At 39.6% G+C, this 21383-nt stretch overlaps 1 long non-coding RNA gene across 1 annotated transcript in view; it reads right to left on the bottom strand.

The window, feature by feature from the left end:
- Window positions 1-19337, bottom strand: part of LOC122230622 — a 63909-nt gene extending 44572 nt beyond the window's left edge. The window contains exons 1-2 of the long non-coding RNA XR_006207627.1: window positions 19323-19337; window positions 14290-14356 (exon numbers count right to left, since the gene is read on the bottom strand). This is a non-coding gene — a long non-coding RNA (uncharacterized LOC122230622). The remainder of the gene's footprint in view (window positions 1-14289; window positions 14357-19322) is intronic.
- Window positions 19338-21383: the final 2046 nt, after the last annotated feature.

Raw genomic sequence — 21383 nt, 5'->3', positions numbered from 1 at the left:
TACAGTAACATTAAAAAGCCATTAAGTGCCTAGAAATAATTGTACTAGAGATATGCAAAGCATAATGGAGAAAATTATACAACTTTTGTGAAATATATTTAAAACAACAAAAATAAGAGAGGGATTACACTATGCAGGTGAATTGGAAAATCTGATGTTATGAATTTATCAATTTCCCCTAATTAACCTACCAAATCAATGTAATTTTAACAAAAACTGCAACAAGCCTTTAATTTTTGCTCAACAACCTAGATTCAAAAATTTATACGAAAAAGCAAAGTGTCAAGAAGAGCCAAAATATTCCCCAAAAGGAGAATAAGATGGGGGCTTGCCTGATCACATGTCAATACATATTATAAAGATGTAGTTGTTAAAATGCTACATAATTGACAGAAGAATAGACAGAAAGTCCAATGGAACAGAATAGAGAGCCTAGAGATAGATCTGCACATATATGGAAACTAGATACATGGCAGAATCAGCAAAATAGGCCAGTGGGTAAAGAATGGGCTTTTCTATTGCGCTGGGACTGTTGGTTATCTATTCTACACTATACATATTCCTTCATACTATACATGAAAATCAGTTCTAGGTCAAGCAAATACTTAAATGTAAAAAACAGACATATGCCAAGCACTTAGAAGACAATATAGGAGTAGAGACTTATGACCTTGAAGTAAGGAAAGGATTTCTTCAATAAGATGCCAAAAGGCACAAAAATCATATAATATGATTATAGCTTGCCTTAGTTACATTAAAACCAAGGATTTTTGTTTATCAAAAGATACTGAAAGAGAATAAAAAGAGAGTCTAAAATTTGGAAACGTTTCCAACATATACAATGGACAAATTATCAGTAACAAGGTACGCTATAAAAAGAACTTCTACAGGGGCGCCTGGGTGGCTCAGTCGGTTAAGCGTCCGACTTCGGCTCAGGTCATGATCTCGCGGTCAGTGAGTTCGAGCCCCGCGTCGGCTCTGTGCTGACAGCTCGGAGCCTGGAGCCTGTTTCAGATTCTGTGTCTCCCTCTCTCTGACCCTCCCCCGTTCATGCTTTGTCACTCTCTGTCTCAAAAAATAAATAAACGTTAAAAAAAAAACAAACAAAAAAAAAGAACTTCTACAAATCAATAAGAAAAATTTAGATGGAAAAGTGACTGAAGACTTAGGCACCTCAGAGAAGAGAAAATATGAATGTCCCATAAGCATGTGAATAGATGCTCAGTCTCATTAGTAATGAGGGGAATGTAAATTAAAACCACACCACTCCTACCGGCTAGCAAAAATGATGACATTTGGTAACATCTAATGTTGGAGGGATTATAGAGCAACCGAAATTCTCAAGTACTGTTAGGGGAATATGAATTGGTACAACATATTGAACTTTGATATTATTTAGTAGTGTTGAAATTTTGTATACCTTATGATCCAACAATTCCACTTCTATATATGCTCTAGAGAACTTCTTGCATCTGTGTATAACAATATTTATAGCTTCCTGTGGATAATAGCAAAAAAAAAAAAAAAAAGGGACATAACCCAAATGTGCATCAATAGAAGAATGAATAACTTCTTGGGGTGCCTGGATAGATCAGTTGGTTGAGCATCTCAGGTGGATCAGTTGGTTGATTTTGGCTCAGGTCATGATCTCATGGTTTGTGAGTTTGAGTCCCCTCACCGGTCTCTCTGCTGTCAGCATGGAGCCTGCTTTGGATCCTCTGTCTCTCTCTCTCTCTCTCTCTCTCTCTCTGCCCCTCCCCCACTCGTGCTCTGTGTGTGTGTCTCTCTCTCAAAAGTAAACAATAAAAAATAATAAAAGTTTAATAAAAAAGAATGAATAATTTCTTATGTGTTAGATACACATAATGAAATTTTATGCAGAAGTAAAAATAAACTGTAGCAACATGCATCAACACGGATGAACCTCTAAAGTATCAAATTTAATATATACCTATATAAATCAAATTTGCATAAAGAATCCATTAACACAAACTTCAAAATATGTAAAGTTAATCAATATATTATTTAAAAATATAAACATGCTTATACTATCACAAAAGAAGGACAAATAAGAACATGAAAATATGCTCAATATTATTAGCCATCAGAGAAATGTAAATCAAAACCACAAGATACCACTTCACACCCTTAAGATGGCTATAATAAAAAAGATAGATAATACCAAATATTGGTAAGGATGTGGAGAAATTGAAACCCTCTGGTTTCTGGTGGGAATGTGAAATGGGTCAGTCACCTTGGAAAACAGCCTGGCAGCTCCTCACAAGGTTAAATACGGCATTACCACATAACCCAGAAATTCCACTTCGAGTTATTGAAACACTCCAAAGAGAATTGAAAACAAGTCCACGTAAAACATACATATGCAAGTGTTCACAGCAGCATTATTCATAATAGTCAAAAAATGGAAACAACTTAAATGTCCTTCAACAGACGAATGGATAAAATGTGGTCTATCAATACAAGGAAATCTTATTAGCAATAAAAAGGAATGAAGTACTAATGCAGACTACAATGTGGATGAACCTTGAAAACATTACGCTAAGTGAAAGAAGCCAGTCATAAAGGCCATGTGGTGTAAAACTCCATTTATGTGAAATGCCCCAAATAAGCAAATCTAAATAGACATAAAGTGGATCAATAGTTGCCTAGGGAGGGGACAGGGCAAGTTAGGGAATGGAAAAGTAAGGGGAAAAGAGCCTAGGATTTCTCTTTGGATGACAAAAATGTTCTAAAGTTTATTGTGGTGATGGTTGCACAATTCTGAATGTACTAAAAACCATCCAATTACACACATTAAATAAATTCATTGCATGGTATGTGAATTATATCTCAGAAAAGCTGTTATAAAAGATAAAATAAAATAAGGGCAAGCCTCATTATGAAAAAGGTAAATATAGGGGTGCCTTGGTGGCTCAGTCAGTTAAGATCTGGCTCTTGGTTTCAGCTCAGGTCATGATCTCATAGTTTGTAAGTGTGAGCCCCATGTCAGCCTCCGCTCTGGCAGTGCAGAGCCTACTTGGGATTCTCTCTCTCTCCCTCTTTCTTTCCCTCCCCTCCTCGTACACTCTCTCTCGCCCTCAAAGATAAATGAATAAACTTAAAAAAGAAAAAGAAAAAGGTAAATATGTGAAGTGATAAGTGTGTTAATTAACTTGATGGAGGGAATCCTTTCACAATTCATATATGTATCAAATCATGTTTTAAATATCTTTTAAAAGATAAATATCTTGCAACTTTGTCAATAATTCTTCAGTAGAGCTGAAAAAATAAGGGCAAGAGAATGTAAACACAAAATTCAGAATAATAGTTAACTTTGGGGGGGAGAGAAGGGATTGGAAACAAGGAAGGACCCACAGAACATTTTATAGCAAGACGCTTTTTACTAAACTAGACGGTGGCACATGTATGTATGCTTTGTTGTAATTCTTGATATCATATATATTTAACATATTTTCATGGCCAATAAGTATACGAAAAAGTTGAAACTCTTCAACATTAATAAAACAACAATCACACTTTTGTCGTTAAATCTATGAAACTGCTAAGGGTTGGCATTTGCATGGTGAAAAGCATGTTCTTATATGCTGCTTGGGGGTTGTGGTTATACATTGGAGGAGCCTTTCTGGGGGACAATTTGATAATCTGCATCATGAGTCTTAACATATGCATACTCTTTCTCTCAGTATTTCCATTTCTAGGTGTATATATTTATATCCCTCTCCCCTTGAATCCTTGGTAGACCCTAGGCCTTGCTTTGACTAACAAGCAAGGAAAAAAAAAAAAAGAGTGAGGCATTGGGACATCCAAGCCTGAGTCTTAAAAGGCTTATCTGGTAGTTTCCACTTTGTCCATCTTGTGAGCCAGCCACCATACTACAAAGAAGCTCAGGTTTCACTATGGATTGAAAAAAAGAAAGACACATGGAGAACCATGGAAGAGGTGAGACTGTCTTTGACGATGCAGCCCAAGAGCTCAATGCAGCCACATAAGTGACTTTGGCTATATCACAAGGAATTTCCCCAGCTGAACCCAATAAACCCACAGAATAGTGAGAAATCATGTTGTTATTTTAAGCCACTAAGTTTGGGATGGTCTGTAATGCACAAACAGAACTGAAACAATATCCTAAAGAAATAATGAGAGACATCAACAAATATTAATGTACAAGTCTGTTTGCATAAGTAAAATAATAGAATTAATCGAAATATCTGTGTTGAACTTCTGCTGTTTCTTTCTTTTCTCTACTCAGCATCCATTTCTCCTTTTATTTCATAACAGAATCCAGAATTCCTTTTATGTAAACCTCCCTCCTCATTTTCAGTCAATGTGGTTCCAATGAGGTCTCCCTATGCACCAGGAGTGGAAATATGACTCAGATCCAGTGGCAGATCCCCCCTGGAATTAGTTCAGGGATGGGCCATGACTCATACAATATGGTCACAATCAGAGTGAGTCTCAGATTTGTACAGGAGCTAGGGAATAAGTTCTTTCTTTTTTTTTTTTTTTGAGACTACTGATAGTCTGAATGATTGAAGACAAGAGTTCCTAAGAAGCTGGGAATTAAGTGAACACTGTCGGCAGTAGAGCTGAAGGATGAAGAGAACCAGGTCTTGATGATGTTTTTGAGTTCCTAGATCAAGCTATTCCCTGGACTTTCTGGGTATGTGTGCCAACAAGAGTCCTTTTTTGGCTTACTCCAGTTAAATTAAGTTTTCTGTTTCTTGAAACCAAGATTCCTAATCAATAAAAGGCCTGTCTTAGGGAAACTTTGTTTGCAAAGAAGCAGACATCCATTCAAATTAATTTCAAAAAAGAGAGGAAGCAAAGGAAGGAGAAGATCTTATGGGCTTCATGAGTACTGGACAGTTACCAGTTACCAAGCCACAAACCTCTCCATTTCACATAGTCTCTATTTTAAATGTATCTATAGCATTTCTTTCTGTTTTATAGCCAGCTTCTTCTGTCCTCTCTATACAGACTTCATTGTAATAACCTCAACCTCCAGAGTTTATATTACCCTTAAACCCATATCCATAAATATAACAGACATAGTTTTAGTAGCTAATGTCAAATTCCCAAAGGAAAAATCTGATGGACTCAGCCTTAGCTGAGTAGTCTACCTGTGGTCTGATCAGCCATATCTAAAGGTAATGATCATGTAATCTCTAAGTGTTGCTTTTTCTAGAGCTGTTAGCTGCATAAGTTCCTTAAAGAAAGATATGGGAAAAGTTTAAATTATATGCATATATAAAATACCACTAGGTGAAGGAAGAATGTGTACCCAAAGAGTAATACTCTATGGAATAGTATGCAGCCACAAAAACCATGTGTCAAAAAGTGCTTACTATCCTTCAACAAATGGTGCTGGGACAACTAGATTTCCACATGTGAAAGAATGAAGTTGGAGCCTTACCTCACACCATACACAAAAATTAACTCAAAATGGATAAAAGAGCTAAATATAAGCACTAAAACTATAAGACTCTTAGAAGAAAACATAGGTATAAATCTCAGTGATCTTGGATTTGACAAGGCTTTCTTAGATATGACACCAAGAACACAAGCAACAAAAGAAAAAATAAATTAACTGGACTTCATAAAAATGAAAACTTTTTGCCTGTCAAATGACACCATCAAAAAAGTGAATAGACAATCTACAAAATTGGAGAAAATATTTGCAAATTATATATCCAACAAGGATTTATATCCAGGATATATAAAGAAGTTCTCTAAACCAACAACAAAAGAAAAACAAACCAATTTAAAAATGGGGAAAGGACTTGAATAGACTTTTCTTTAAAGAAGATATACAAATTGCCAACAAATACATGAAAAGATGCTCAATGTCATTAGTCATTAAGGAAATGTATATCAAAATCATAATGAAATATAATTTCATCTCCCTAAAACTCTTAGAATAAAAGATAGGTGTAAAATTTCATAACCTTGCATTATACAGTGGTTTCTTAGATATGACACCAAAAGTAAAAGGAAAAATAGAGTACACCATCAAGAAAATGAAGAGAAAATCCACAAAATAGGAGACAATATTCCACCTACATACAGAATACATAAAAAACTCTTACAACTCAACAATAAAGAGAAAATAACCCTTGGGGCACCTGGGTGGCTCAGTCAGTTGAACATCCAACTCTTGATTTCAGCTCAGGTCATGATCCCAGAGCCATGGGATCAAGCCCTACGTCGGGCTCCATGCTGAGCAGGGAGCCTGTTTAAGATTCTCTCTCTCTCTTGCTCTCTCTCCCCTCTGCCCCTCTCCCTGACTCAGGCACGTTCTACCTCTAAAATAAAAAAAAAAAAAAATTTTTTTTAAGAGAAAATAACCATGGGGTGCTTGGATGGCTCAGTTGATTAAGTGTAAGTTCAACTCTTGACTTCGGCTTGGGTCATGATCTCATGAGTTCATGAGTTTGAGCCCCACATTGGGCTCTGTGCTGACAGTGTGGAGCCTGGTTGGGATTCTGTCTCCCTCTCTCTCTGCCCCTCTCCCACTTCCTCTCTATCTCTCTCTCAAAATAAATAAAAATAAACTTATAAAAAGAGAGAAAAAATAATCCAATTATTACAATAGGCAAAGGATTTGGATGGACATTTCTCCAAAGAAAACATGGATGTCTTCTTCTGTAAAATGTGGATAAAGCCATTTTACTAAAATGGCTAAAATTAAAAAACAAACAATAAAGTGTGTTGACAAGGATATGGAAAAACTGTGACCCTTACACATTGCTGATGGGAATGTAAAATGGTATAGCCACTGTGGAAGATGTTTCAGCAGTTCCTCAAAAAGTTAAACACTGAGTTACCATATGACACAGCAATTCCACTCCTAGGTATATACCCAAGAGAGCTGAAAACATGTCTACACAAAAACCTATTCGTGAATATTCATAGCAGTGTTATTCATAATAGTCAAAAATAGAATGAATCCAAATGTCCATCAATTGATGAACAGATTTTTAAAAATGTGGTACATCCATAAAATTGAATATTCATCAGCAACAAAAAAGAGTGAAGCTCTGATACATGCTATCACATGGATGAATATTGAAAACATTATCATAAGTGAAAGTAGCCAGACACAAGAGACCACATGTTGTATGATTCCGTTTGTAGGAAATACCCAGAATAGGCAATCTATAAAAACAGAAAGTAAATTAGAGTTTTCTAGGTGCTGTGGAAGAGGGGAGACTGGCTAGTGATTGCAAATGGCTATGGAGTTCCTTTTTGGGGTGATGAAAATGTGCTGATAGTGGCAATAAACTAGATAGTGGTAATGTTTGCACAACTCTGAATATACAAAAAAAATCCCTACTGAATTGTGTATTTAAAAGGATGCATTTCTGATACATGGGTTATAGCTCAATAAAGCTGTCACTTTTTAAACATCCGTATTGATTTTTTCATCTTTCTTAACTATAAAAGTAATATATGCTTATGTAAAATAATCATACTTTCAAAAGTTCATAACACAAAAAAAAGAATCCAATAAGTTCCCACAAGGAAGTCAGAGTAATTTGGTGGGGGATGGCATATGCCACTAGGGTTATTTCTCTAAATATTAATTTTTTACCAAAACTGCACATTTTACATACGGTTACATACTGTAAAATTTATATTTTGCAATTTATTCTTCCTCTTAGCATATATCAAAATCACATTCTTAAGTCAGTAAATAAAATTCTACCTCCTTTGTAATTTCTTTTTAGTATTACACTGTATGAATGTAACCATTTATTTGGCCATTTCTCTAAAGGTGTACTTTGGAATTGTTTCCAGTTTTCCTTCATTACAAACAATGTTTCAGAAGGCATCCTTCATAAGTAATTTTTTATAAAAATTTTCCTGTGGATAAAAGTCACATGTCACTATGTCCTTACAGGTACGTAGTGGATAGTGGGTATCTGCTGTTTGATCTGCCCACTACGTTCCCTCCTCTTCCTATAACAGATCCCATTTTTCTTTGGGGAATTGCCTCTCCCTATTCCATATGGTTCTGGTGGGGCTGCACATCAGAGCACCCTGCTACTTGGGTCATGGTAATTGGTCAAACAGGACCTATTGACCCAAGCAGAGCTATCAGATTCCTTCCATGGGATTTTACATATGGATGGTGGAAAAGAGAGGACCTTTCTCTGCCTGGGCTTAGTTCCCTGAGACATAGGAACATGGAGCTCTCTCAAGCCCAAGTACCTCTTTCCTAGTACCTGCAGGGAGCCCACTCAGAAGCAGAAAAATAAGTGAGAATAGCACTGCACAAAAGAAAGAGATTCAAAATGGGCTAATGACATAATTCTACTTATTGGATGCAGCCCTGCCTGAAGTAATATCCACCCCTGGACTTCCCAGTTATATAAAAAAATTCTCTATTTTCAAGTAATGGAAAGCCTTACTGGTTTAGTACTTTATTCAGCATCTTTTTACAACTGATGTCAGAGCCAGATTTCTGACTGGAGGGCTGGATGTTCCAGTTTTCCAGTTGATGCTAAAAGAGAAATGCCCCTGATGCTCACATATATGTAGTCAGCACAATCCACACAGCCCCTGAACACATAGCACTGTTTAGCTAGCCTGGTTTCTAGCAACCAAGTTCCCTTTCCCCTTCCTGACACACCTTTGTGACATCTCCTTTAAGACTACTTTTTTTTTCATTTTTCAAATTCATTCATTCATTCATTCATTCATTCATTCATTCATTTATTTATTTAGAGAGCGAGCACAAGTGTGGGAAGGGGCAGAGAGAGAGGGAGAAATAGAATCCCAAGCAGGCTTCATGCTGTTAGAACAGAGCTTGACCCAGCCTCAAGCTTACAAACTGTGTGATCATGGCCAAAGCTGAAATCAAGAGTTAGATGCTTAATCGACTGAGCCACCAGGTGCCCCTACTTTTTTTTTTTTTTAAAGTAGGCTCCACGCCTAGCATGGAGCCCAATGCGGGGCTTGAACTCATGACCCATGAGCTGAAATCAAGACTCAGGCACTTGGGTGCCTGGGTGGCTCAGTTGGTTGAGCATCCAACTTTGGCTCAGGTCATGATCACACAGTTCGTGGGTTCGAGCCCCACGTTGGGCTCTGTGCTGACAGCTCAGAGCCTGGAGCCTGCTTCAGATTCTGTCTCCCTCTCTCTCTGCCCCTCCCCTGCTCACACTCTCTCTTTCTCTCTCTCTCAAAAATAAATAAACATTTAAAAAAAAAAAAAAAGACTCAGGCACTCAACTGACTGAGCTACCTTTAAAGTGTGCATTTGGGAGAAAGAAAAGGAGAAGACATGGAAATACATGAAATGTAATTTACCCCAAGACTTGAGACTGTATGTGAGGGGCGGCCTAGCTTATAAATTCAAAACATTCACTTGCAGACTAAAAATAGCAAGAGATTTTACTTTACTGTTAAAATTCTAGTTTGCTTACACCTGATTACTTTTGTAAAAATAATAGTACCTATTTTAATCATCTCTGGATGTCATGACAAAATACCATGGACCAGATGGCTTAAACAACAGAAAATTATTTCTCACATTTCTCTAGACTAGAAAACTGAGACCAGGGGGCCAGTGTGGCCAAGTTCTGGCAAGGACTCTTCCTGGTTTGCAACAAGGTACTTTCTCACTGTGTCCTTACATGGCCTTTCTTCTGTGTGCTTGTGGAGACACATGGGGTGGAGGGTCTCCTCCTCTTCTCATAAGGCCACCAATTTCATCATGAAGGCCCCAGCCTCATGATCTAATCCAACCCTAATTACTTCCCAAAGGGTCCATCTCCAAACACCATCACATTGGGGGTTAGGGCCTCATCACATGAATTTGGGGAGGAGTGGACACAAATATTTTATCCATAACAGTGTTGGAATATTATTAAAGGATTTTTTATATTTTTAATTCATGGCATTCATAACAGCCATGTAATAGGGGAGGCTACATTTATATCACATTACACAATCCAGAACACCCTAAGGGACTTTCCCAGAGTGACACAGTCAGTGTTCCCCTCACCTCTGGACTAATTTCATTGTCTTATGAGCCTAGAGGCTTCTAATAATTTTTTCAGCCACATGCAATGTCACATTAGGTATGGCAATGCTAATACCACAAGGTGTTTATGCTACTTTTATTTGCAGTACACAAGCCTTTTCCCTCTGTCTCAGGTTCAATACCAGGTTATATTGAAGTCAGTTAATAAACAGGTAAGTATTGTAATAAATATGACTACATAGGGTGCACAGCTTTACAAGACAATGGCAGATTGAAATGTAAAAACTAATATTATTCTCATTCTGTGACATTGACTATACTGCAATCTCTATCCATCCAAAGGCTCACCCAGAGTCTGAGTCACCCTTGACCCAAGACTCTTTTCCTCACTCACTACATCAATTCATTACCAAGAGTCTTCTTGCAAAACAGGAGTGGGATCCACCCCATCTTTTCATCTCCATCATCACCAGTTCTTGTGATGAGATCCTACCTGGTTTCTCTGTGTCTTCCCCGTTGCCAGGCTTGCCAAATAACACTGAACACCCAGTTAAACTTGGGCAACTGATAAGCACTGATTTCAGATAAACAACGAACACTTTTTAGTATTAAGTATATCCCATACAATATTTGGGGCATGCCTACCTATTGTTAATTTGAATTTCAAATTCAATTGGGAATCTTGTAATTTTACTTGCTAACGCTTGCAACCCTGCCTCTTGTCTGTCTCCAGTCCTCACAGTCAGCAGAGTAAGCTTCTGAAAATGCCAAACTGATCACGTTACTTTGATCCCATGCTTAAATTGTTCAATATTGTGTCATTACTCTTGGGGGGTGGGGGAATCCCAACTTCTTAAAAGTAAGCCCTGAAGATCTATTCTTGAAGGTAAATGGTTTAGGTTCTGGAACCAAACTGCTTGGGAGCTTATTTTAAATATCCCACTCGGAGGAGCCTTTCCAACATCCAGATCCTAACTGAATAACTCCTAGAATCCCTCATTGTGTCCTTTACTTGCCTATCATAGCCCTTGTGGAGGAGGCCATGGATCGTTTACTCTGCACTCCTCCTGTTTCCAAGTAAAAGGACTTTCTACTAGACTAACATGTGTCACCACTTATCCCACCCCTAGTGGAGGAGCAACAACTCCTCCGATTGGTGGGTTTGAGAGAAGGAACTGGGCACGCCTGGCCCTATTCCTCACACCAGAAGAGGATGCTTCTTTAAACTCCTCTATGCTTGCAAGGTAGGCTTGATGGGTCAGGCTCAGCCCTGCTGCTTGAGGTTTTGAAGCAGAAGGGCGATATGTCCAATTTAGGAGGGAAACATTAACACGCTGAGCTGGCTATACCTCAGCCATGTTCATTTGAACAGCAATGAAGATGATATTTTTATCTCCATCTCCTTTACTTCTGTGTCTCTTAGTTTCTAAACCAAGGAGGGATGTGAATGCGGGGGGGGGGGGGGCAGGGGGGTCAGTGACTTAATTACTAGCCTCCTGGACCCTCAGTAGCATTCACTAGAATTTGTATTTACATGTTTATTTTTTTAAGTTTATTTATTTTGGGGGGGAGGGGCAGAAAGAGAGGGAGAAAGAGAGAATCCCAAATAGGGCTTCAACCCACAAACCGTGAGATCATGACCTGAGCCAAAATCAAGAGTCGGACACCTAACTGACGGAGCCACCCAGGTGTCCCTGTTTAGCTGGTTTTTAATGTGTGGAGACTATGCCTATTTTTGTTCACTATTGTGTCCCCAAAGCCTACTACAGTGCTAGGCACATATTTCTATCTCCTCAATATCAGGATGATTGAATAAATAAATGAGACCTTGATGCCTACCAGCATTGCCACCCACATCACTCTGAGAATAGTTAAGCCCAGACTTGGGATGGTAATTGAGCGTGAACTCTGATCACTTGCTGATAGGTGTTTGGAGCTCTGGGGCCATGCCCAAGCTCATCATGAAACTGCACACATGCCAGAGTGGGAAATGTAGGACAGCTTGCATAGATTTGCCCACCTTGGCTTTGAAGCATCAGGACCACGTTGTCCCCACCAGATGTACTTGCTTTGAGCAATGTCAGTCTGGGTGGGATTTGAGCTGCTCTTCTCTTATGGACACAGATTTGGATATTTAGTCACCTCCTGCTGGTCTCTTCCTACAGCTGAGTGAGTCCTGCAGGTGATGCCCTAGTCCAGTTATTCCGGGCTTCCTCCACTTTCCCACTGGGTCCAGTGGAGGCCCAGTAGATGTTACCTACATGAATTATGAGAGATAGTTTCACAGCCCATAAACCTCGCTGCAGTGGGAGGAAACGGTGCAAATTGGCTTCAGTTGAGGCAAATTGCAAGCAACATCTTTCGTGCGACAGTCAATTTAACTGTAATTCAAAGACTTTCTTCCAACACTTGGAGTTCTGCCTAAGGGAAGTCTCCTTGATGTAACCTAGACCCTGAAGTTGGTAATTTTCTGCCTAACAAATATTTATTGAATGCCTTCTACTTGGGAGTGGCATCATATGCACATTTAACAGAAGTTAACACAACTATGGAGTAACAACAATAGTAATAGCTAAACCTTCTGCACCACTTATAATGGGCCAGACACACAGGCTTTACCAGTATTAACTCATTTAATTTTCACAACCTCCCCAAGGTTGGCGCCATTATTATCACCATTTTACAGATAGGAAACAGCTACACAGAAGTTAAATAATTTGTCCAGAGTCTGACACTAAGTAGTCAGTGATGGAACAGACCTTCAAACCTAGGCAGCCTGTCTCCAGTGGACAGGCTCTGAACCATACCTCCACACCATCTGCTTCCTAGCATGTAGATGACTATTTAAATAGTGAGTTCATTTCTACCTACCAGTTTATTTAATGAGCTTAGGGAGAGGGGTTCCCTGTGCCTCTTAGAATAAGTGTATCTTGCTGTATTGAGGGTGATGCTGTTATTTAAAGATCCTACTGTTGAAGCATTAACATAAACTAGATAGTTCACCTGCTGAAATAGTGATCCGTTCCAATGTTAGGGTAAAAATGACAGTGTAGTCTTTTAAAGAGATGGCATGTTGGCCTCCAACATAGCAAAATTCTAAGGAAGTGTTTAAGGGCAATTTTAACTGTATGAAATTTATACCTTAAATCCTGGCTTTAGAACTGAATTTCCATTTAAGATGTGCTGAGCACTGGGCATATAAACCCAGTCATTATCTCTGCTTTCACTTACACTCTTAGTGAGCCCCTTCTTCCTTGCTGACAGAACCCCGGTTTTTGTTCAGGGCAGCAATGTATCCAGTCACTGCTGATGAATCATTATGGGTCTCTGATAATAATGGCAATTCCTTTCCCCACTTTCCCAGCTTCCCTCTGCAGTAAGGTTGTATGACTTAGTTCTGGCCAGTGAGATATAAAACTATAAAGCTAAACATGTTGGAGGACTTCTGGAAAAGCCATGACCTTCCTAATAAAGGGAGATAGATATAGCTTGAGCCATACCTTCCCTTTCTTTCTGCACCGAATACAGATATGACAGCTGGAGTAATGGCAACCATGAGGGAAAATCATACAGACAAAAAGAAAATAATTGAGACACCATCCTTTATATCACTGAGTAGTGAACCAGCATCAGCAACTGTCCAGCACCTAACATAGAACTCCTTACATTTCTTTTACTTGTAGCCAGAAATGTTCCTTTACTGATACACCTGCTCTGATGGAGTTCACCATTCAGTTGGGCACACAGACATTAATTAAACCTAGCATATGGATATATCTGTATATCTGTTCCCTCCCTTCCTTCAGGCACAAACTCAGTCTTTTGGGATGATCTTTTTCCTACCTTTCCATATTTCTCCTCAGCCACCAGCTGCTGACCTGGGCAATCCTTAGCTCATTCTGAAGGTAGAAGGTCTTGATGACCCTCATACTATATTCTTCCAAACCTATTATCTTTGCCAGGCCCTTCTAGGCAGGGCCTAAACTTTTCAATCTCAAAATTTAAGAGAAGATTCCTTTTTCTGAGCGGTCTACTCTCTCCCTAAGACAGAAAGTAGTTTCAAATGTTATCTCGCCACCCAATCACACAAAGAATATATAATTACTAACTGAATGAATGCCAAGTCAATGATTCAGTGAGAAAATATAACAAGGGAATCTGACCTGGTTTTGATGAGGGGCTCAGAGAAGCCTGTTAACATTACTTTTGAAATACATCTCGAGTCAGATCACTCCTCCTTACCCTCCACCACCTCAGTCCCACCCAGCACCTTCTCTCACCTGTATGTATCCTACAGACTCCCAGCTCCTACTCTTGTCCCTTTGCTGCACAGAAGCCAGAGGGAGCCTGTAAAGACAAAAGTAAAATCACGTTACTTGTGTGCAGAAGTTCCCTTTATCACTTGGGGGGTGGGGGGTGGGAAATCCAGAGTCCTTACCATGGCCTGCAAGGCCCTCCATGGTCTGCCTTCCCTTCCCTATTCCCTATTCTCTCGAAGACCTCATCTCCCTCACTCTCCTCCTTGCTGCTCACCAGGCAGCAGCCACACTGGCCTCCTTGCTGTTCCTTGAACAGGCCAAGAGCATTCCCACTTGCAGGGTCTTTACACCTGCTATATGCTCCCTCAATCCTTACAGTCTCTGCTCAAATATCCCTCAGCAGAGAAACCTTCCCTGTCCACCCGTCTAAAGTAACAGTCCCATCCCCACCTTGGCTTCTTCCTTCTTACTGTGCTTTATTTTTCTTCTTAGCACATCTAGCCTCCTGACAGATTGCATATTTTCACATTTATTTTATGTCTCCCTGCCTAGAATATCCATTCATGAGAGAAGGTCATTTATTCAGAAGCACAAGTGAAGGAGTAAGAACAAGGAGACAAAGGAGAAAAACCAAAAACAAAAAAACAAACAAAAAAGGTAGGTTATGAGTAGGCAACCAGGCTCAGTCTTGATGCGGACTCTCTGAGGAAGTGTGCTGAACATTCCTCAGAATTGTCCCACCAAGAAATGGGGTAGCTGAGCTATTTATATACCACCCCCTGGTCCTCATTGATTGAGAGCTGTTCCTGGGGGGATCCAGCCACCAGCACTTCCAGTCTGCACTGCACCTAAATGAAGGGTGCCCCACAGTACCTCAGAGAACCTTCAGACCGAGAGAGGTTCCACACTGAGGCAGGAAGCTTGTGTGATTCAGGGAACCATCGGCTCACCACAGCTGCAGGTGAGCTCAGAGGTACGCCAAGGGATGTGGGCAATACATCAGCAGGGTCTGCTATAATCTCCTTTATCCATTTCTTTTCTTTTCTTTATCTGATTTGTGGGAATTCTCTGTATATTTTATGTATCACTTCCTTGTATGTTATTACCGCTCTGTCACCTCCAGTCTATCACCCATCTGTTGACTTTGTTTATGGTACCAGAAATCTTTAATTTTGGTGTCATTAACTTCATCAGTTATTTCCTGTATGGTTTTTACTTTTTGACATCTTAAGAAATTCTTCTCCATTCCAATTTCATAAAAAATACATTTTCTTCTAATAGATAAATGGCTTTGTCTTTCTTTTGTAAAGTTTATTTATTTATTTTGAAAGAGAGAGAGTGTGCACAAGCATGAGCAGGGGGAGGGGCAGAGAAAGGAGGAGAGAGAGAATCCCAAGCAGGCTCCATGCTGTCAGCACAGAGTCCAATGCAGGGCTCAATCCCGCAAACCATGAGATCATGACCTGAGTTGAAATCAAGAGTCAGATACTTAACCAACTGAGCCACACAGGTGCCCTGCTCTAAGTCTTTCATATTTGGCTTTTAACCTACCTAAAATTCATTTCTGTGTGTAGACAAGGTAGAGACTTAATCCTAGTTTTCTCCATATAGTGAGTCAGTTTTCTAAAGACTACAGATGAATAATCCATCTTTTCCCTACCAAGTTATGATGGTGCTATATACACCAAGCTTGAATGTGTACATATGGGTTGGTTTCTACATTCTATCCATTTGGCACCCATTCAGCTTTTCAACCAATTCTTTATTTTGGCAATTACATTAAAATTTTTTTAAATGTTCATTTATTTTTGAGAGAGAGATAGAGTGTGAGTGGGAGAGGGGCAGAGAGAAAGGGAGAAACCGAGTGAGTCACCCAGGCGCCTCAGCAACTATATTTTTTAACATTAATTTATTTTTGAGTGGGAGAGAGAGACAAAGTGTGAGCGGGGTAGGGGCAGAGAGACAGGGAGACACAGAATCCAAAGCAGGGATGGAACATGGGGCTTGAACCCATGAACTGTGTGATCATGACCTGAACCAAAGTTGGCTAGCAATTACATTTTTTAAAGCTAGTACCCTTGGTTGAAACCACCAATTCTTGTTTCATATTTGGAATGTCTTACTTAGGATTAAGATTCTTGTTCATATCTTATCGATAAGTCTTTTTCTGATTTAGGTTGTTCTGTTTGTGGTTATTCTCTCACAGTAATTGTTTTTCTTAAATTGTTCCATGATTTTTGGCTGTGGGCTTATCTTCAGTCTGTTGAGACTATTAACCACCTCTGCTTCTGGGATCTACCTGGAAGCTATAGCAACGTCCAAGCTTAAAAACACCCAGTTTTCCACTGGGTGCCTCTCAGGGTACTGCCCTTTCCCTTCATCCCAGCTACCAATATTCTCATGGGACAGCCAGCCAATTTGGTTCATAGTGGTAGTCACCATCTCAATCAAACTGTCTCTCAATCTGGTATCTCTGACTGCCCCAAGCCTCACTCCCACCCAAGACTTATTTTTCCCCAAACAAAACATTCGAAAATCCTTCAGTCATTCCTTATGTCATGGCTTTGAAACTCCTGATCACTCTCCAATGGGCATATTTTAATTATCACTGTCCATCTTAAGATGTGTGTCCAGACCAGAATGTAATGTTTTGGGTGTTCATATAACATTTGGCCAGGTGAATATCAAGGTTGTAAAAATTCTTTTTTTTTTCCTTATTTAAACCTGGAAGTTTTCAGTGAAATAGTTTAATTGTTAAGCTTCTGAGAGGGAATCCTAAGATGTGAGAAAATCATCCTAGCAAAGGAGAGTGAGATTGTTCTAATCACAGAATGGACTTGAAGGAACGAACTGATAGAAACAGAATGATTAAAAGAACAATATGAAGCAGTCTTCTTAGGCATGTGTATCATTACCAGACATGCCTGGGACAGAGAAATCACAAGGAGACTGAGGAAAAGACACAATGAAATGCAAAAACAAAAACAAAAACAAATAGTGTGGGTATAGAAATGGGGAAAAGGAAGATTCTGGATTTGGGGAAAATCAAGAAAGAATTAGATTCAGAAATGAGAAGTCCTGGGGGGAAAAAAAAAGGAAAATTCATAAAATTTCCCCATTCATTTCTGAGGGAAGTTTTGAAAACCAAAAAAGAATGGATTATCTTTTTAAGTGAATGAAATTTATGATCTAAGTTATTTGCATAATGCTGCCCAGTGTTTGCTCTCCAAAAATTACTCCTAAAAACTATATGATAGGGACATTTGCATGAAAAATTATTTAGAGGAACGTCTGCAACTAAATCAGGGAGTGCGTTTTTGGCAGATAAAACCAACTGGTTTTGAAATTTAAGAATATCTTCATTCTCAAGTATCGGAGAAGATAAAAAATGAAAAATTTAAGTTCAAAATGGAAAGAATTTTACAGTTAGCTAATTCATACTAATCCCTTTTGTGGATCCAAGTGTCAAAGGTATAGATAGTGGCTTATATGTGTTTGTGGAATGAATGAAGGAAAGAATGAATAAACGAGTAAAAAATACGATGAAAGAAAGAAGGGGAAGAGGAAAGAAGGAAGGAAGAAGGAAAGAGTATTGATAATACTATCAGAATTCAGGGCATCAGTGCCCTTCGAATTCTTTCAGGAGTTTCCCTGCTAAATTGGGGCAGTAGAGATGACTTACAAATGAAACACTTGCAGACTCTTACTTTACCCTTCTTTTATTCTCTAATTTCTGGAGCTCATGAAAAAATTTGGTCATATATTTGCAAACATATATGCAAATATATGAAATTGATAGTGCTGATGACATCAGATACCATCCCTTCCTCTACTCCTCTTTTTATCAGAATTCCTTGAGAAACCTATTTGATGTGTTCTCCTCTCCTCCATTCACAACTGTACCTTCTCCAGGTCCTCTTCTCCTCTTCTCCCACTCTAGCCAAGCACTCCCCCTGATCACCCCACCAAGGCACCAGTGGCCAAGTTTCAACCCTCATCTCTTTGATCTGTCAGCAGCAGTGACATCCAGTTGATCAGCCCCTTCTAAAAATACTCTCTTCTTCTGCCTCTCAGAAGTCCACACTTACTGGGGTTCTTCCTCACCTAGCTATTCTTCCTGAGACTCCTTTGCTGATTCTTCCTTATTTCCTTCATCTCTGGAAGTGCCCCTGGACTTAGTCCTTAGACTTCTTTTTGTATCAATATTTGTTTCTACCTATATGTTGACTCCCAAATTTTCATCTGACTGTCCTTAGAGAGTGTTAAAAATGAAAAAGATGGGGCACCTGGGTGGCTCAGTCAGTTAAGTGTCTGATTTCGGCTCAGGTCATGATCTCATGGTTCGTGAGTTCAAACCCCGTGTCCAGCTCTGTGCTGACAGCTCAGGGCCTGAAGCCTGCTCTAGATTCTGTCCCCTTCTCTCTCTGCCCCTCCCTCTCCCACCTCATGCTCTTTCTCTCTCTCAAAAATAAACATTTTTAAAAAATGAAAAAGTTGCACATGCTGTAGTAGATAGAATAGTGCCCCCCCCCCCCAAGATGTCCATGTCCTAATCCTTGGAACCTACAAATATATTACTGCTGTGGACAATTGTATCTCCCCAAACACACACAAAAAATCCTAATTCCCAATATGGCTGCATTTGGAGATAAGGCCTAAAATAAGGTAATTAATGTTAAATAAAGTCATGATGGGGACTCCTGATCTGATAGGACTAGGTACTCACCTTTATAAGAGGAGACATCAGAGAGCTCTCTCTCTTAGCCATGTGAGGACACAACAAGAAGGCAGCTATCTGCATGATGGGATGAGAACTCTTACAGGAACCAAATTGACCAGCCCCTCACTCTTGGACTTCCCAACCTCTAGAACTTTGAAAAAATAAATTTCTATTGTTAAAGTCACCCAGTCGCTGGTGTTTTGTTATAGCAGCCCAACCAGATTGATACAACTACCTTACATGGTGAAAGGGACTTTACAGATGTAATGAAGAATCTTGAGATGGGTAAATGGTCCTAGATTATACAAATGGGTGCAATGGAATCACAAAGTACCTTCTCTGGGGAAGCAGGAGGGTCGGAGTCAGAAAGATGGGACGGTAGAAGCAGAGATCTGAGAGAGATCTGTAGATGCTATAGTGCTGGCTTTCAAGATGGAGGAAGGGGTCATGAGTGAAGGAATGCAGGTGGCCTCTTGAAGCTGCGAAAGACAAGGAAATGGATTATCTCCTAAAGCATCCAGAAGGAACACAGCTCCGCCAACATCTTGATTTTAGCCCACGGAAGACCCATTTCAAACTTTTCATTTCCAGAATTGTAAGATAATACATTCATGTTATTTTAAGCCACTGAGCTTATGGCAATTTGTTATAGCAACAACAGGAAAAACTAATAATATGCCAGAATTTTTTGAAGTGAAGTATACTGATTGCTGAAACTTTCTTCAATACGCATCAAAAATATAAGATGGTTTGGGGTGCCTGGGTGGTTCATTTGGTTAAGCATCCAACTCTTGATCTCAGCTCAGGTCATGATCTCACGGTTTGTTAAGTTTGAGCCCCATGTTGGGCTCTGCACTGGGTTCATGAGTTCAAGCCCCACGTCAGGCTCTGCACTGATAGAACAGAGCCTGCTTGGGATTCTGTCTCTCCCTCTCTCTGCCCCTTCCCTGCTTGCACTGTCTCTTATTTTCTCAAAATAAATAAAGTTAAAAAAAAGATACACACACACACACACACACAACATATATATGTGTTGTGTGTGTGTGTGTGTGTGTGTGTGTGTGTGTATAAAAGGTTTACGGGACCGATAGAGGGGTAGATAGGTACTTAGATGTATGATGAAGCACACATAGCAAAGTGTTAATGGTAGAATCTAAGTGATGGGTACATGGGTGCTAACTTAAAATTCTTTCAACTCTTCTGCATGTCTGAAATTCAAAAAATTTAAAATGTTGGGGAAAAGCAAAAAATTAGGTAAATATTGTAATTTTTCCAAAATTTGTTATTTGGCTTCCAGAAAAGAAAAACATGTGTCTTCTTGCCTCTTCCCTCACAAAGGCTTGGAATTTCTCTGAAAGTTTTGTTTCAACCTATTACATTGCCTCGTCCCCCTGGTGACTAAGTGCATGTATTTTAGAAAGGGCTGGAACACAGCAAAGGTCATTAGACCCTGTGGAGACTGAAGACTTAACCTTGACATCAACAGCAACATGCAGTAATCAACTGGGTTAACTAGCCTAAGGAAAAAGAGCATGTAACCACAGGGGATGCTAATACGTGGGCTTGCAACTGAAATGGCTCAGTAGCTTCTCAAGCCTGAACTGTGAGGTGCTCTGATAATTGCTAACTATCCTTACTTCAAGGGGAAAAAGCTAGGAAAAAATCTATGTTACTTTCCGGAACTGTGCCCCACTCTTGTCTTTATAAGAAAATTGTTGTTTTCCTAGGAAATACTATTGGGCAGTGAAAACAACAGACAGTATCTACAGGCCTTTCTGTCCATTAGGAAGTGAGATTAAGAGAAAATCTTTGGATGTGACCATTTGCGTCCAAAGTTTGACATTTGTATATCTCAGAAGCCATAGCATGGAGGATGTGGGGAGAGTTGGTTTCTTTGGGATGTTTTCTGATAGATATGGGAGAGAGGGGGTATTATTTTAATATACTAGCTACTCCGAGGCGCCTGGGTGGCTCAGTCGGTTAAGTGTCACACTTTGGCTTAGGTCACGATCTCATGGTTTGTGGGTTTGAGCCCTGTGTTGCACTCTGCACTGTCAGCTTGGGATTCTCTCTTCCCCTCTCTCTCCCTGCCCCTCCCCTGCTCATGCTCTCTCTCTCAAAAATAAACATTCAAATATATATGTGTGTGTGTGTGTGTGTGTATATACCTATATACTAACTGCTGTTTTCCATACCCAGTAGTGACTTTCTTCTCACCCTACACCTTCCCCTATCCTCACTGCATGGTGAGGGCAGGCTGAGGCCTGTGGGTTTCTGCCTCAGATGGTGACTGCAAAGAATCTGAAGTCTGATTCTATGCCTTTTGAGGTTCTAAGCAGGCCTTTGAAATTCATGACAAAATAACAAGGTTTTCCTTTACAAAAGCTGTGCTTTT

The sequence above is a fragment of the Panthera tigris genome, chromosome C2 (assembly GCF_018350195.1).
Source record: "Panthera tigris isolate Pti1 chromosome C2, P.tigris_Pti1_mat1.1, whole genome shotgun sequence".
In the NCBI taxonomy this organism is placed as follows: Eukaryota; Metazoa; Chordata; class Mammalia; order Carnivora; family Felidae; genus Panthera; species Panthera tigris.
The sequence above is the reverse complement of the archived record's forward strand: the minus strand, read 5'-3'. Positions and strand labels throughout refer to the sequence as shown.